Below are 17,478 nucleotides of genomic sequence, written 5' to 3'. Positions count from 1 at the left end.
TTCATATGATTTCTGTTTATAAGAAGAACAGTTTCAATGATATTCAGCCCAAAGAGAAAAGTAGCCACGAACGCTAGATTCCTGGGTACTGATGAAATAGACACAAAGCTGGAGTGGATATGAACTTGGACATATCAGATATTTTTTGTCTGAAGTAGAATTTATTTTTTTTTCCCTGTTAGCAACTTCTTTATGTGCCTTTTGAACAAAGAACAGCTTAAGGCGATTGAATCATACACAGTGGTGATTTTTACTGACTGTAATCAAAATCTAGATTATGGGCAATATGAAGAGAGATCTGGCTAGTGAAAACAAATGAAGAAAAAAAAAATCTTTGCCTTAATCTACGAGTTTCATTTAGCTGGACCTTAATGGGAAAACTGGAATGTCCAGGGATTGTTAGAGTTACCTGACTTCCTTCTTTCCAAAATTGACTTAATGGCATTTAAATAATACACCAACATCTTAATTAATGGACCTGAGCACCAAGAGACTGTATTAAAATCTGGGCTTTTAAAAGTCTGAGAGAGTTTAAGAAAGTTCGATTCACACGGTAAAGAATCCTTAGCATCACGACTCACTGAAAGACATGGATGAGTTGGATGTTCAGGTTCTGAAACCTGTTGGCATTAGCACTATCATCACAGTTCTCTGACTTTTGTTGTCTGTTGGTTTGTTTGGGAAACAGGAAGGTGACTTTTTTGGTCATAGCTTTAGTGAAGTTTCATTGGGTCCTCAGAAATGTTCTCTTTCGTGGTTTTGAGAACATGCTCCTAGTGCAAAGGATAACATTTGAACTTCAGAAAGGGTTTAAAGATAATTGACTTACAGAATCTGAAAAGCAACAGGGGAAACTGGACTCTGTAATGTGGAGGCCAGTTCAATAACTAAACTTTTAGCCTTAGGAACTTGAAGTAGTATGAAATGGTCCCCAGGTTTTGCTTCTTGGGGCCTGGATTTTCACCACTCTTCTGTGCTGCCTTCTTCTTTACCAGCCACAGTTACCCAGTTCTTACTTCATCTCCAGGGTGAACACATCTTAGGCGAGTCACTTCTGTGCCCACCAGTGTACTAGACACTGGAGGAGTATAAAAACAAAATACCCCATAAGGAGTTAGTAGTATGGCAAAGGAGAAAGAAAATCTTTGTAGCCAATTGTAATTGATACAAAACAGCAAACTTTGGAAAGGAGTTGAAATCTAAAACATGTGTAGAAATGAAGAAAATGAAAGGACAGGATGGGGACAGTCTAGGCAGAGACAAGAGTGTGTACAAAGCATCTGAGGTAGGATGAGGCGAGCATCACAGGTGGGCATGAGATCAGGCTGGTGAGAGAAAGCAGGGGCAGGATCAAGCACAGTCTTTTTAACAATTGTAGTCTTTATCTCAAAAGCCCATGGGAAGCCTTTGAAGAGTTTTAGATGGGAGATTGACCAATGACATTTGCATTTAAAGATATTATTTTTACTTATGCTATAGGGAACGCGTTGGGGAAACTAGTTAGGAGGTGACTGCAGAAATCCAGTGGGAGAGAGCCCGCTGTAGGAATGGTGGTAGAAGCAGTCAGCAGTAGGACTACATGAAAGAGTGAAGGTATTCCTAGTCTGAGAGATTTGATTTTGGAGGGAAGGAAGACTGAGGCATCAAAGACATCTGCTGGGGTTCTTCTGTCTTGTCTAGGTGAAGGACAATGGTGCCATCCCTGGACTAGGGAACTGAAGGCAGATCTAAGTTGGACCAGGGATTGGGGGATTTTAGATGTGTTGAGTTGGAGGTCTTCAAGTGGCGCCATTGAACGGGAAAATGTATGTATGTGTCTAGAGCTCCCAGCAAATGGAGTTGTCATCTGTAACTGAAATAGAAGAATCGGATACAGCTAATTACTGCGAGGCAGTACTAAACAAAGGGCCAATTACTAAACCTTGGAGAAAACTCCCATATTTCATGGTTTTTAGATGAGGATAGGTTTGCCAAGGAGGTTGGGAAGGGCTGCCATAGAGGAACAAAAGAAACGTGGAACATCCCAGGACTCAAAGGAAGATAATGCTTCTAGAAGGGAGTGGTGTGTCTGAATCATTGGAAGGAAATCCAGTATGTAGTGTTTTTCAGACTTAAACGTCATGGAGCCTATTTTCCACTGGATTTTAGGGCAACACAATCCCAATGCCATCCAGCCATCCATTTGCTTACATAGTTTAAGTTGGAAATTTTATGAAGTGATAGGCAACATTTATCTGAAAAAAGTTTTACACAGTATTTAGTGACCAGGGTTCTTGTAGTAGATAGGAGGATCTTCTATCTGTTAATAATTTCCTTGAGTGTGAGATATACATGACTTGCAGAGGGTATTAAAATTGAGTTCTGATTTGAAAGTAAATATTTTCTAAGTAAAAGTACAAGCCAGAAAACTTTGGTTATTTCTATGGTTGTCAAATGAGTATGAACAGTGGTAAGAAATACAATTGTCCAGTAAAATATTTTAGAGCACAAACCCATGGCTGTAAAAATCAATATTATAGTAATATCCCAGGTAGATGTAAGGAGTCCCCAGGAGATTTTATGATGTGCTTTCTTTGACTGTCTCTATTACTGTATGGAATTCACACTTTGTAGTTGCAGCAACATAGAAATGTGCATATGTGTGTTTTTCCCCATTTCCTTTACCATGTAAAACTTGCGTCTTCTCTGCAGAAATGTACACAGAGAGATTCTTGCTCTCCTCTATCCATCTTGCCATATAATTTTTACAGCTGTTCCTCAGTTGTTAATATATTTCTGTGGAATATGTGTAAATAGACATGAGCAAACTGTCTAAAAGTTATTCAGCTAGTCAGTGAACCATGTAATCTGTTGGTTCAGAGACAACAGATAATAGAGTGAGATATTTGCTTTACCATCCACACACTCCATGCAGCATCTGGACTCCCAAAGTCAATTTGTGTTCTGTTGGGGCATGTCTCCTCACACTATATTATCACATCAGGGATAGGAAATTTGGATAATTACTATCTGATTTACAAAAAAGGAGACTATTTAGTGAATTCAATGTCTGCGAGGTGGGAGTTTTGAACTAGAAGCTGGTTCCATCTCTGGTTAATTTGATATGCCATGCATTTCATCACTGTTTTCCTCTCTTTTAACAATGTAAGTTAGAAATAACCTTGTTAATTAGCATCTATTTTTAGGTTGATGACATGACACAGCCAAGACAGAGTGGGAACATTCTAGGACTACCATAGCACAAGCCCTAAAACTCCTTTGTAAGGGGGAGATGGGGGATGGCAGTTGTCAGTGAAAATGAAAGGTACACTTTGTAGGCATACTTACAGAATGTACTTATTCTGAATAGACAAAATTGAACCGTTAGGTAAGAGAGCCATTTCGTAGGCATTCCTCTTTTTTGGCACCTGCAAGTAAAAATTGGGTGGTAGTCTGTTACTTCCCCTCCTTAGACAGATTCCTTGGCTCCCTATGATCTCAACAATGAAGTCCAATTCCCTCTGCATGAGTGTCCAAGTTTACATTTGTACTCTCTGTCCTCCTACCAAATCAAGCTATTCCTACTCCTCTCAGTGCCCGTGTGTGTGTGTGTGTGTGTGTGTGTGTGTGTGTGTGTGTGTGTGTGTGTGTGAGAGAGAGAGAGAGAGAGAGAGAGAGAGAGAGAGAGAGAGAAACGTATTTAACTTGCTTTGATAATGCAGTTTCCCCATGACTTCTACCTGTTGCTCTCCCATCTATCTCTTTTGGCTGCAACATATTCTCCAATATTGGTAGGGCACTTACTGACTTCTGGCTAGCACTTCATCTACACCTCTCATAAGGCAACTAACACCTTCTTAACTTACTTTGTGTATTATATACATAAGTTATCTCCCCTTCTAGACTGAAATAGGAGTATTTGTGGAATTGCTAGCTGGTTAGCTGAGTCAATGAAAGTATGGGATAAAGTGAAATTCTCAAAAGGGAGGGAGGCCTGTCCAAGGTCTAAGTCATCGTACACTTGAACTTCTGGAATAACCTGGAATGCATCAGTCCTCTCTCTAGAACCACCCCTACACTCAGTAGCCTTAGGCAAGTAGGGATAAAGTGCTGTGTTCTGCTTTTTAGTAGATAATTACAGTTTTCCTTGTGCAGGAAAAGTTAGGTATATGGGCTCAATAGGTTGGTTGACTCAGTGGATTGAATTGGGGCAGAACCTGTCATGTTGGATGGGCAGGAGTCAGGGGAAGCCTGGTAGGTGGGCTTGAGGATGTGGTGTCTGGCCAGAGAGCAGATCCTGTTTGACAGTTGCTTTGTATTCTAGTCTATGCTCATCTTTCTCAACTCTGAGTTTCTATTTCATTTATATCAATATGACACAATTTAGCACACACGTGGCTTATTTGCAGTAGCTTTGCCTTCCTATCAGGCTGGACGTTACTTGAAAGCAGAGATACTTTACCTCTATTGCTGTTGTTAAGACCTAGCACAGTTCCTGGGAACTATGGACACTCAGAAATCCATTGTCTTTTTTTTTTTAATTGTTTGTTTGCCCTAGAGAGAGAGAGAATGAATGAATGAGTGGGGGAGGAGCAGAGAGACGGGGAGGGGGGTGGTGGAGGACAGAGGATCCCAAGTGGGCTCTGCACTGACAGCAGTGAGCGCAATGTGGGGCTTGAACTCAAGAACCCTGAGATCTTGACCTGAGCTGAAGTCGGATGTTCAACCGGCTGAGCCACCCAGGAACCCTGAAATCAGTTGATCTGATAACTGATATATCAATCCAATAGTTGGTAGATCATTTGTATTCAGCTAAAGAGTTATTTATTGAGCATGTGCAATGATCAAGGCACTGTGCTACATGCCTCAGCAAATATAAAAGACAGCTAAGTTGTAGACTCTAACAGGAAGAGTAGCTACAATGGCGTAGCTGTAGTTCAAAGAACAGTCTGATGTGTACCCTAAGAAAAGTCCAGTGAGGGGCCATCAGCCCACAATCTTCTCTATCAAATTTGGAAACATTTGGATTTTAATTAAATTCCAGGCCCTGAATTCTCTCATGTGGGTGTTGTCCATGACACTGCAGTAAACCAACAGCCAGGTAGAGGTTAAGTGCTGCTAAATGTGTGCTTGAATGTAAGCATGGTCCGGGAAGTGGGGTGAGGCCGGCTATGACACTGATGGAAGAAAGATGAAGAAGCATTTATTTGTAGTGAGGCCACTTATGTATTTTGCACTTCAATTTCTTTTTCCAGGAATTTCTTTCTGATTGTCAAAGGAGTACATGTTCACTATATAAAATTTCGAAACTAGATAAAAGTCCAAAGAATAAACTTAGTCTTCTTTTTATCTTATTCTTCATAAATAGCCATTGTTAAGATTTTTTATATAATATTCTAGTTCTTTTCCTATACATGTCTATTCATATATATTATAAATTAGGGTCATACTGGTACCTAGATTTCGATAACCCCCTCATTTACCAATATCTTGTATGAACTTGTCTTCGTATCATTAAATATTCTACAGCATGATTTTAAATGGCGGCTTTATAGTCATCATATGAATCTATCATAATTAATGTAACCAATACCTTACTCTTGGACCTTTAATTTATTTCCTTTAAAAAATTGTTTCCCAAATATGACAACTAATTTTTAGAATAGATATATATGCTTAATATTTTCTATTCCCATAACTTTGATACTGGGAGAGGAGAGGTATGGCAAGAAAGAAGGTTGTAAAGGTAAGCAGGGCCCACGTTTAGAAGCTGAACTTCCCCCAACCGTGGTCAGGAGCCATTGAAGGATTTTAAGCAGTGGATTGACAAGATTAAATTTGAATTTGAAAACGTGGCAGTTTTCAAAAACAGTCTCGTTGCCTATAGGCATCATGTGAAAATGTGTATTTTGGTTGGTTAATAAGCACATCAGATGAAATGAGGCAAGAGTCTCAGGGCCTCCAGCCAGTTGGCAATATAATAGCATGAAAATAACCCATTGTGGTTTTTTGGGTTTTTGTTTTTGTTTTTTTTTTAATGTTTGTCTGCAGTTGAATCTTCTCCATGCATAGTCTGGCCATCCCAGGACTTAGCAACTGTCATTCTCTTAACCAGGGATGGGACAATTTTCCAGGTCCATAGAGGAAGCAAAACTTTTTGCCAATGTTATGGAAGGAGTAGCATCTGAAGGAAGAATGTGTCACCTCAAAATACACTAGTTCCCATGGAGATGTTTCACTGACCTATATGAATGTGTCTAAATAATGTTTGGCTTGGGGAACAATTAGGGGCTCAGCCTTCATTATGTCACCGTAGCAAACAGTGTTGGCTGCCTACCCAAACTGCATCAACTTTCCACACACCCTGGCTGAAGTGGCCCTTGCCTGTAGTTCTAGTTGGGTTAGTCTTGACTGGTCCAAGACAGTCTTGAGAAATCCATTCCCAAGCAGGTGATTTATTTAGGGTTGCCTATTTAACCTGGTTCCACACGATGGAAATGAATATGAAAGGAAATCTGCTGGAAACTTCTGGATATTGGTGCATGAAGATGTGATACTTGCAAACATGTGGCCTTGTGGACATGTTAAGGATGGCAGAGTGGAAGGAGAAACCTGGATCCTTGATAACAAAATTGAGCCTCTGAATTAACCAACCTTGGAGCCTCCCTACCTCGGGACTTACTGTGACATTTGAGCGTCCTTTGGTGGAGCTGTTACTTACAGGCAAAACCACCCTATCTGATACCATCACCGTACTTGTTTATAAATATTGTGAAAGCTTGGCAGCTCACAGCAGTGACAGGACATATATATCTAATGCGTCTAGTACTTTGCAACATTGCTGTGGCAGTGATAAATCTAACATTTGTATACCAATCATCAGTGCACAGTGCTTTTCAATGCATACCAAGCCATGGAACAAAGGAAATGGTGAGGAAGGGCCATGTTCGGTTTCTCAAGGAGGGTCTTGAGTGGATGAGGCATGAAACCCTGACTCAGGACAGTGAAATGCCAGAGCTCTGTCTTGGGACACTGACGGCTTTTCTGTGGGCTGGGGTCCTTTGGACACAGTATGTGTAGTATTATTTCATTGTTCTCTTGCCAGCCCGTTGGTCTTTACACCAAATTTAAGAGTGGAGATAAGAAACTGAGTTTGTTTGGTAAGAGTCTTAACAAAAAAGTACTATAAAATATAAAACATACTGTGCTCCTTTTGGGGGATCCTGATAAACAAGTTGCAACATTGGTAGAAAAGGAGATGTTAACTACTTCGGGGAGAATGATGAGGGCTGCTGAACAGGCACTAGGCAATATTGGCTAAAAATTGGATGACATCATAACCAATGAATCCAACAAATATTGAATGGTGGTGAGCAAAACAGATAAACTTCTTGTGTTACAAATGAAAGGGGCATACATTGTGGTAGTGAAGACATAATAATGAAGTAAAAGAAATAGGAAATATGTAATTACAAATTACAATAACTGCTGTTAAGGAAGGAAGAATATGACATGTGAGAGAAGAGTGAAGTGAGGAGGCTGCTTTATATTGGGTGGTCAGCCTCTGTGAATAGATTGCACTCAAGACCAGAAGGATAGGAAAAGGACAGAGTGATGGTGGCAGGGGTGGGGATGCAGAGAGCAGGTGCCAGGCATAAGGAACAGCATGTACAATAATCCTGAGGCAGGAAGTAGCTGGTGTGTTTCAGGAACTGATTTTCTAGGCCACATTCTTTCACATCACGGCAGAAGAGTCTATTAGACTTCGCCACTGTGTCCAGTGTTGTCCCAGGAATTGTGTGGGATAGAAATGTACATATGTAGGTACACACTGGAATGTTATGGAATACTTGATGGGGGAGGTAGGTAAAATGTAAGTTGGAATACAAAACTGAGTAAAGGGGAGAAGGTGAGAATCAGTATGGAAAGATAAGGAGTGGAACTGAGCATTTGTGGGGCAGTAGAGTGTGTTTCTGGGAGGAAGAGTAGTAGATAATCTTGAATTAATTCTTTCTAATTGAGGGTTAATAAGCACCCATCTGAGAGTCACAAGACCCCACAACTTCATCCACTCCCTTTTAAACTTTACTACTCCTGTCCAAACAATCGCTTAACTTAATTAGATAAGCCCAGTGATTCCTAAAGAGCAAATAAACTCAATATCCTGTCACCGAGACTCACTTTCAAAGCACACAGCTACTAAATTTCCAGTGGCAAATGCTCCTGACCTCCATGTTTCCGTAACTTCTAGTCTGTCCGTATTTTCATTGTGTGTGTTACCGCGCGGCAGGCCTATTACAATGTTTTACGCTGTCTGAGCCTCGCACTGACGCATGGCGTTTTCAAACGCTTCGCTGACATAGGTCACTCCCTCTCATGGCTCCACGGAGGTGGGGAGGGGCAGGTAGCATTGTGTCTGTGGAATGAATGAGGAAACAGAAGGGCAGAGAGGTTAAGTGACTTGTATAAATCACACAAGGGTCAGAGGCTGTGTGTGAATAGGACTCAGCCTCCAAACTTTGAGTCCAGGGCTCTGCCCACTAAGCCCCCTTTCTCCTGCCGGCAGCTCTGAATGTTAGGGGAGAAGAGGAGTGCCTCAGCATTCCAAAAGGAGAAATTAACAAGTGAGATGGTGTATGAAAAATACTCCCTTCATTTTGGGTCCAAGTTGTGGAATAGTTCAACTTTTTACTTAATAATTTTAGAGCATCCTATGTCTAGAAGTGTCCAAATTGCGTCCCGTTCCAGGCAGTGTGTGTAGGTAGAGCTTGTGGAAAGATACCGGTCTTCCTGGTCGTCATCTTCCAGAGAGCAGGTCCCATCCCCTTCAGGTGCATTGCATTGCATTGCTCGGTGCCTCAGCACACATGTCACCTGCCACGTTACCCTGCTCTTTTTTGCTGCTTCCAGATCAATATCGTTGACGCGACGCTAGGACTTTACAAGGACCAAAAACTATAGAAAATGCCCGGTTTGGTGTTTCAGCCCTGTCTGGGCGTGTGCTGTTGTTCGCTCTGTGTCTTTGCACGTGGAATCAGAAGCACCGTGCACAGGTCCTGCTCGCTGTCTGCTCCTTCTCTTCCACCCCGGTGCTTGAAGCCCGGTGACACCTGTGTTCACAAAACCCTTTCCAGCAACTTGGTCTTGGAATCAAGTCTCAGGTCCATGTTTCCTTGAAATAATAACTTTCCCGGCAAGCTGTAAGAGTCTGAAAGGTGGTTAAGAATGAAAAGTGTGTCGTTTCAGCCTGAGCCATTATCCTCCAGTTGTGCCTCTCTACAGTTGGACTTTTTGTTTTATCTTGACCCTGCGTTTTCTTTAAATCTTGACCCTGTGGAGGAGTTCTAATGAAATGGTGAATTGGTTTCTGCCCCACTAGAGAGAGACAATTGAATATAAGTTGTATTAAATTCAGAGAAACCAAGACCTATCCTGTGTGGGGTTTTCGAGATAAATCTGCCTCTGCCCTATACATTTTTAATGACAATGTGGTTTCAAACTCAGTGTAATTCGATCCTAAATCAAAGCTGACTCACGGAGAAAAATAGCGTTTGATTCTATTTAGTCCACATTTCCCTCCCCACTTTAGGGTGTCTGCCTGTGTGATTGGGGGTGGGGTTGTGTATAATGCCGTCTGAATACATTCTTATAAGTATTAGAAGTATGGAAACACAGAGCCCTCCGTGACCCGCAGGGCCCTCTGTTGATCACTGGTGTTTGTTGTAGGAGGAAGGCAAACATAAGCATAGAAGTGTTATTGAACAGAAACCCCTTCAAAAATGTCTCTGGGCTTTTGTTCTCGGGGTTGCATAGCAGTAGGGGGCCCCCCTCCTCAGAAAGCATACTTATGCAAGTATTAAGAACTGGCTGAGATAAGAAGTAAAGCTTAAGAGACCTTCATCATTAGCTGCTAGTGGTAGAGATTAGTGATCCTACTACAGGATTACAGACGGAAAGAGTGCCAGTGTTGGTTAATTGTTCATTAATGCTTGTAAAATAAGCCAGCTGGAGGAAAACTGACCATTGTCTGCACTCTCCGAGTGAAACTAAATTGGATCTGCTCATCAATGGCAGTATTGATGTCAGGGGGAAAAATACACATGTAAACTTCTTCCTTATGACTCTCTCTCAGTTTTAAATATTTAATTAAAAAAACTGTTAGCCTAATAAGCAATGATTAAGCTGTCATTGCAACTTTCTGTTTATGGCTGACCTTTATCCCAGCCAAGGACGCCTTCCTTCACATGCGTTTGCTCCATTAGCTTTGCTCTGAAACAAACTGAAGCTGATTTCCTAAAACGGCTTGTAGATACAAAGAAGCCTTAGGATTTGTGGTTATAACTTTGAGATCCAGTAGACATGCTACTTAAAAGTCCCGGGGAACTTTAGGCCCTTCTTCCTCCCTGCCTCCCTCTTTATATTCGGTTCTGTCCCCTCCTTCAAACCTGTCCTGTGGTGGTGAGGCTCTCCTGTCCTGCTCTCACTCCCAGACACAGGCAAGGCTAAATTATTTGCTTGAAGTCACACGCTGTCCGAATCAGGAAAAGAGCCGAGTACACTTGCCTTCTTTTGCCTTCTTCCAGAACACGTAGTTGTAAGGTTGGAGTCTATGGTTAACTGTTTCTCAGTCCAAAACTAGGAAAAATTTAAATATGTTTCCTCCAGTTCTTTTAAGTCAAGGTTGGAGTTAGTTTATTCTTCTGAGCATATTCACTGAGTTTTACCCCGTGCAGCAGTGATGAGCAAGTTGACACAGCTCCTGCCCTGAATGTGCAGGATCCATCTAGTGGGCACAGACGATATCTTACAAGGTAGAAATGGAGGATGAGTGTGATGAAGGGGAGGCAGTGGGTTCAAGGGGGAGGTTATCACAGAGGGAGGTTTGGGGAGGAGACATGGCCTCTCTGAGAGGAGCTGAGGGTTTAGTGAGAGGTGGTACAGGTAGGAGCTAGAGCTTGTGTGAAGACAGGATGTGCACAGGATCTCACTGTGTCACAGGCACTGCACAAAGGACAGGATGCTCCCTCAGAATTGGGAAAACAGGTGTGGGTTTGCCATCTGCAGTGGTAACTCTCTTGACAGGTGGTTTGCAAATACGGGTTGCTGATGAGCCTGGGGTGTCAATGTCTAACGAGAAACACAGTCTGGCCCTGCTTCCCTCTCTTCCATCCCCTCCTACCACTTCTTTCCTAGCTTGTGCTGAGGCCACATTTCCTTGTCTTTCTCTTGTACCCAATCAGCATTCCTGCATTTGTTCACCTCTCTCCTTTTGCTCACATTCAAACATCTGTGAGCCCTTCTCTGTATTCATTCTTTCACTCACGCATTCAACAAACCCTTGATGATTTACTAGTTACCAGTTCTTGGTGCCATGGGTTTATCAGGAGACAGGAGAGGCAAGCCCCCTCATTGTTGGTTCTAATGTCACCTGCTCAGAGGCATATTTCCTCCCTGTCTATTACAGTGATCTTTTCTACAGGTTTCACACTCTGAGGTGGTCATATTTATTTTTTACATGTTGTATATTTCTTCCCTAAAATGCAAGCACAAGAGGGCAGAGACAGTGCCCCTCGTGCTCATCACTAGACTTCCAGGGCCTGGAACAGAGTCCTGCACACAGTAGATGCTCAGTAAACACTAAATGACCAAATATACAGGAAAGATTTAAAAACCAGATTAAAGATGAGAGGGCAGCTGATGTAAAGTGCAGGAAAGGAAGTAACATGTACAGAGCACTGACTGCGCTTTAAGAACTGTCAGTACTTACTTGAATGTGCCAGGCTGGTGCCACATTCCACAGCCACACTGCTGTGCTAGCTTTTAACACCCCACCCTTATTTGTTTGGATACACTGAAAAGGTTTATTGATTTGGTTGAGTTTGTTGTATGATTTGCTTTATAACCATGATGTCATCAGTGATCAAGACACTATCAAATCCTAAATTTTCCTCTAAGTCCCTGGTTAAATAGGTAGCATGCAGAATTTAAGATCACTACCACGGCAAACAATGCTGGTATGTGGTTGTTGTATTTCACCTAATGCTTGAATGAAATTAACAAAGTCCTCCGTTTTATAACTTCTGCTGTTTCATAGGTATTAATTTACTTATCTTCAAAGTAGACAATAGAGGGGATTAGAGGCAGGCTTTCATAATGATTCCCTTTTTTATTAATTAGAAAATCATGATGTAGAAATGGTAACTGACCCATTACTATTAGGCCATTTCAGGATAGATTGAACATGACAAGTTGAGGTTCAGATCTGTGTCAGGGGTTACCAGGTGAGATGGTTTGTTCCATGTCAGCCTGGCAATCATTGGTGTTGGTTATTCCAGCTGGAGGTGTATGTGAAGCTTAAGGAGATGGTTGATTTGGTATCTAGGATTCCTCCTTACCTTGTAGCTATTCTCTTGACCTCTGCTCTGGTGCCCACTAATTCCTGGTTTTTGCCTGCCTTGCTTCTGACCTGAAAAAGCCTGATGCATTCAGTTGCCATGGGTTTAGAAGCAAGACAGCAAACAAAAGACCAAGCAGGTATTCACACAGAAATAAAGACCAGTTCTTACCATGTTTTTTTCCACGTTATAGTGTTTGTTTATTGATATAAAAAAGATTCAGGGGGCACCTGGGTGGCTCAGTCAGTTGAACATCCGACTCCGGCTCAGGCCATGATCTCATGGTTTGTGGGTTTGAGCCCCATGTCAGGCTCTGTGCTGACAGCTCGGAGCCTGGAACCTACTTCAGATTCTGTGTCTCCCCCTCTCTCTTTCTGCCTCTCCCCCACTTGTGTGCTCTCTCTCTCTCTCTCTCTCTCAAAAGTAAATAAACTTAAAAAAAATGACAATAATGGAATAAAACCCAGAATCCTAATTTCAGGTTGGTCTGTTTTGAGTCATTTGAACTATAACTTGTAGTTGAACTGTCTGTTGGTAGTAGTGAATGGCAGCATGATGTCCAGAGACCCAGAACAGTAAGACCTGGTACCCATACCATTACAGGTGATTGCTTTGTCTAAAATGTACTATTTAGGATTCTATTATAGTTTAATGATACTATTCAGAAAATCTATCTCTTGGCATTGGAATTGCCAGATGAAAAGGAGAGATTCTATATTTCAGACCAAAGAGGACTGATAGGAGGAAAAAGAGAGAGCAAGAGACCACCAGGTGTGGGTGGTAACCACCAGGCTGACATGGCTCTAATTTGGAGGAAGAGGTCTGGTGGTGATATGCCCTGCAGGGCTTGTGTAGGCCGTGGAAATAGAGGTTTGGGGAGAAAGGTAATCGGTCCTGACCCAGCTCTCATTGCCAGTGATGATGGGTTGCATAAGCATCCAACAGATGGAAAGTGGCACTGTGTATTGTTAGAATCAGTTTTAGCAAGTTATAGGGATGATCTTAACTCCCTACACCTTGCATCTTAAAAACAGTTTTTTAAAAAGCTTTTCCTCACCTCTTTATAGCAGTGACGAGCAAAATTCAGCTTGTGACCAGCTAAATATATCAAATTCCTGATTGCATTGTCTAAGTCTTATTTTTATATCTTCATAACACTGATGAATAGGACTGAGGCATCTACTTAGTATCTGCATTAGTTTTTTGTGCACATTCATCTCCTGCAGCAGAGAACAGAGGCCCAGGGGTGAAGGCAGTAGTTTCAGAGGTATATCTGTGGATTCACTTGGTCTTTGCCAAGGTGTGTCTGTTAAACCATTTTCTCAAGAGAGAATTTTAAGCACAAAGCATTTTCATGATGCACAAACAAAAAAGAGTCTACAGGCTGAAAGGAAGGATTTCCACATATTACACTACTCATGAGTCCATTAAGGTCCAGTGGGCAGATGAAATGTTTTAAAATATTTCCTACTGGGCACTTTTGATGGTTTATTAAGGACTTTGTATGCTATCTGTTTTGGGAATTAGTATGAAGGGGAAGAAATACCTTCCTTTTTCACAGATTCATTCCACTCTTGCCATGTGGGGAAATTGAATAGTACAATTGAAGTTTATGAAGCTCTGACACAGAGGCAAGCGTCCATTCTCTCAATAATCTATACAGTCATAAAGGGGATCTCTAGAGCACAAATCAGTTTGTAGCATTTCTTTCTTTAAAAATGTTGACCTTCCATCATAAGCAGAAAAAGTTCAACGCAGCTTATTAGATGGATTGAAACCATCCGGAAATGGCTTTATCTTTTTCTGCCATTGCCATCACCCTTGATGGTATTTTGGGCAGAATCTATTAATTTCTGTCGATTTCGGGTATTAGAAGTCATCTTTTTTGGTATGTATTCCACTCCAATATACATCAAAACTTCTGTTTCCTATTTGATTCTAAGCATCTTCCCTCTGTTTAGCTAAGGTCTAGAACTAATGGGGGAATAGGAGGCCCTTGCCACTTGTTTTTCTGAATCCAAATTCTCTTTTCCCATTTAGATCCTTCAAAGTACAGATAGAGAGGAAGGGAGAGAGAACGGGGGTACCATTTGCAGCTCTCTGGGAATGTTAATGCTCTGGAATGGCAGCATCCCAATGTTAGTGCCCTCTGCTGGGGCACATTTATGTCTTCCTTGGGAGAGTGTGGCCTTCTGCATTGTGCTGTTCCCTGACTTGGGAGAGTCTTACTGACCTCAGTTCCTGCCTTCCCATGGTAGATCCCCTGTCCTTTTCCCCTGTGATCTCCTTTTACTAGCAGAGTTCAATGGAGATGACTGGAATCAGGCATCCATGTGGCTGGCCTATGGGAAATCTTAGACATCCTTGCTTCATCAAATGGCAGCATTTGATAGCCACCTTTCTCTTGTTGCTTGCCTTGCCTTCTCTGGCAGCTCTAGCCAGCCTCAAGCAGGCAGCAGCTACTCTACTCATCACATGGCCTCTTGGCCCCTGGATACATGCCTAAGGCTTGCCCAAGAACATTTTTGAGTTCTGCTGTGACAGAAGCATGGGGAGGCCTACTAGTTTTTAGCTATAAAAAAGCATCTGACTTGAATTTGAGAATGAAATCTCTTCTTCTGCAGGTACTTTTAGGACTTAGAAGTGTTCTTCAGAGTCTCCTTCCCTTGGCTTGAGGTTGGTGTTGGTGGGAAGAAAAAATGCCACAGCACTCCCAACTGATCATAATTCTTCCCTCAGAAGATCTTCTCAATAAACATCTAGCTGTTAAATACAGCATTGATAGTGACAGAGTTTGGTTAACTTTGAATAAGTGTTACATCAAAATATCTTGGACTACACTTTAAAAATGTGGTATGTTTATTACCCATTGTTCTCAGATGAAACTCAAAGGCAATGGGAAAAGTTCTGTTCCACTTTGAATCCAGTGGCATTTAAAGTCCTTAATAACCTGGGGCACGTTGGTGGCTTACTCGGTTAATCGTCTGACTCTTGGTCTCTGCTCAGGTCATGATCTGACAGTTCATGAGTTTGAGCCCTACGTCAGGCTCTGCACTGTCAGTGCAGATTCTCTTGGGATTCTCTTTGTCCCTCTTCCCCTTGCACTCACTCTCTCTCTCAAATAAAAGTAAACTTTAAAAACTTTTAAAAAGAGTCTTTGGTAGTCTTACCAGAACACTTATTTCTTACCACATCTCTCAGTGCATCTCTCCTGCCTCTTTTCAAAGTTGGCTCTAGTGTGATTTAGCCATAACTCCCCTTTTACCTTTCGCCTCTTCTTCCAAATGCAAGTGCTCTTTTTATTTTCATCTTAGTGCTTTTGCCCCATCTTTGCTTGTTTAAGTTTTATTCATCCTTGAAGGTCTTGGTCAAAGACTTCTCTATGAAGTATTTGCAGATCTGACCAATCTTTTTTGTTTTTAATTTTGTAAAATTTATTATTTATTATTGAGAGACAGAGAGCATGAGCATAGGAGGGGCAGGGAGAGGGGACACACAGAACCCGAAGCAGGCTCCAGGCTCCAAGCTGTCAGCACAGAGCCCAACACAGGGGTCAAACCCACAAACCGTGAGATCATGACCTGAGCTGAAGTCAGATGCTTAACCAACTGAGCCACCCAGGCACCCCCTGACCAATCTTACTAAATCTCATCTATCCCAATACTTGCTTAGTGCATTTTGTTTCCATCACTGTAATGATACTGTTACACTCATCTTTGTATTAGATTTACTTGTGTCTGCCTAGCGTACTAGCTTGTAAATTTTACTCCATTTATTCCTCTATTCATTTATAACTGTCATTCACCTTCTAATCATCAGGGAATGTATTAAATGATTGGGATAAAAAGATGAGTAAAATACCATCATTGACCTCAAGAAAGTTATTCTAGGAGGGCAGATAGAACACAGACCCAAGAAATTTTAAATGTCAATTCAGTGAAAATATCCACTGGGGGTTGATGAAATGATAAAATAGGAAAAAAATATCTCCTTTGAAGGGGCCCATAGTTTAACACAAGAGAAAGGAAATAGTTGACACTTAGAAAATATTAATTCATTCCACAAAGATTAATTTCACATTTCCTGTGTCAGACACAGGGGCGAACAATGAGAAAGAAAAATCCATGTTCTCAGACAGCCTAAACACCAGCAAAGAAAAGAGGGAACAACAATTATGAGTGGTAAGTCTTATGGGGAGTATAGGGTTTAATAAAAGGGGTCAGAAAGGTACTTGAAAATGCTGTTGAATTTGCATTTATTGAAATCATATTAGGAATTTATTTAGGACACATTTTTTTATTACATTTATTGTGATCTTATTAGGAATGTCAGGAAATTGTTGTAGGGTTGGAAAATGAGTTTGACTTAAGGCAATTAGGTAACATATATGTAATTATCTCCTAACTCATCAACTTGCCCCATTGTCTTCAGATGGTCTTTGAGACGGTCTGTACTGAATCAAAAAGGGTTGTGTAAACAATGCCCATAAAGCTTTGAATCCCCTCTTTCTAGTTCAGGAAAGTGAATATGTTGTTTAGAACAGCTATCGTTCAGTTTCTATACTGAGCAACCTCATTTGAGCCAACACATTTTAAAATATATACGTAGAATGACTTGTCTATATGCATTGTTGGTAAACAAAAAAAGTACTCTTGTAGTCCTCATAGTGACATGCAGAATTTGGCCAATAATAGACCCTTAGTAAATATGTTAACTTTGATTCATTTTTGATTCAGATATCCCTCCAGTGTTATAAAATTGGAAACCTATCTTTTCCTCTGATGGGTGCTGTCACAGAAAGTGCTGGAATAGCCTCAAGAATGACAGAAAATGCTAATTTTAGGTAAAAAATAAATAAATTCTTGGGTGCACCAAATTAAACACCCGTAGGTGCTTGCTTTAATTTTCACCACCAATTTATAGACAAGTAAAGGCATGTCTGTGTCTGAATACCTGTACATGTACTTGTGTCCATGAAGCCGGGATCAGTATCATGCAGAACACTTCTTGACAGAAAATACGGATGTTTTTTAGTGGTTACACCTGACAGTATGCCAGATGGACCAACTGTTAGCAAAATAAATGTTTCCAGCTATCTCACCAT

This window comes from Panthera tigris, chromosome C1 (genome assembly GCF_018350195.1).
Source record: "Panthera tigris isolate Pti1 chromosome C1, P.tigris_Pti1_mat1.1, whole genome shotgun sequence".
Classification (NCBI taxonomy): Eukaryota; Metazoa; Chordata; class Mammalia; order Carnivora; family Felidae; genus Panthera; species Panthera tigris.
Note: the sequence above shows the minus strand (reverse complement) of the source record.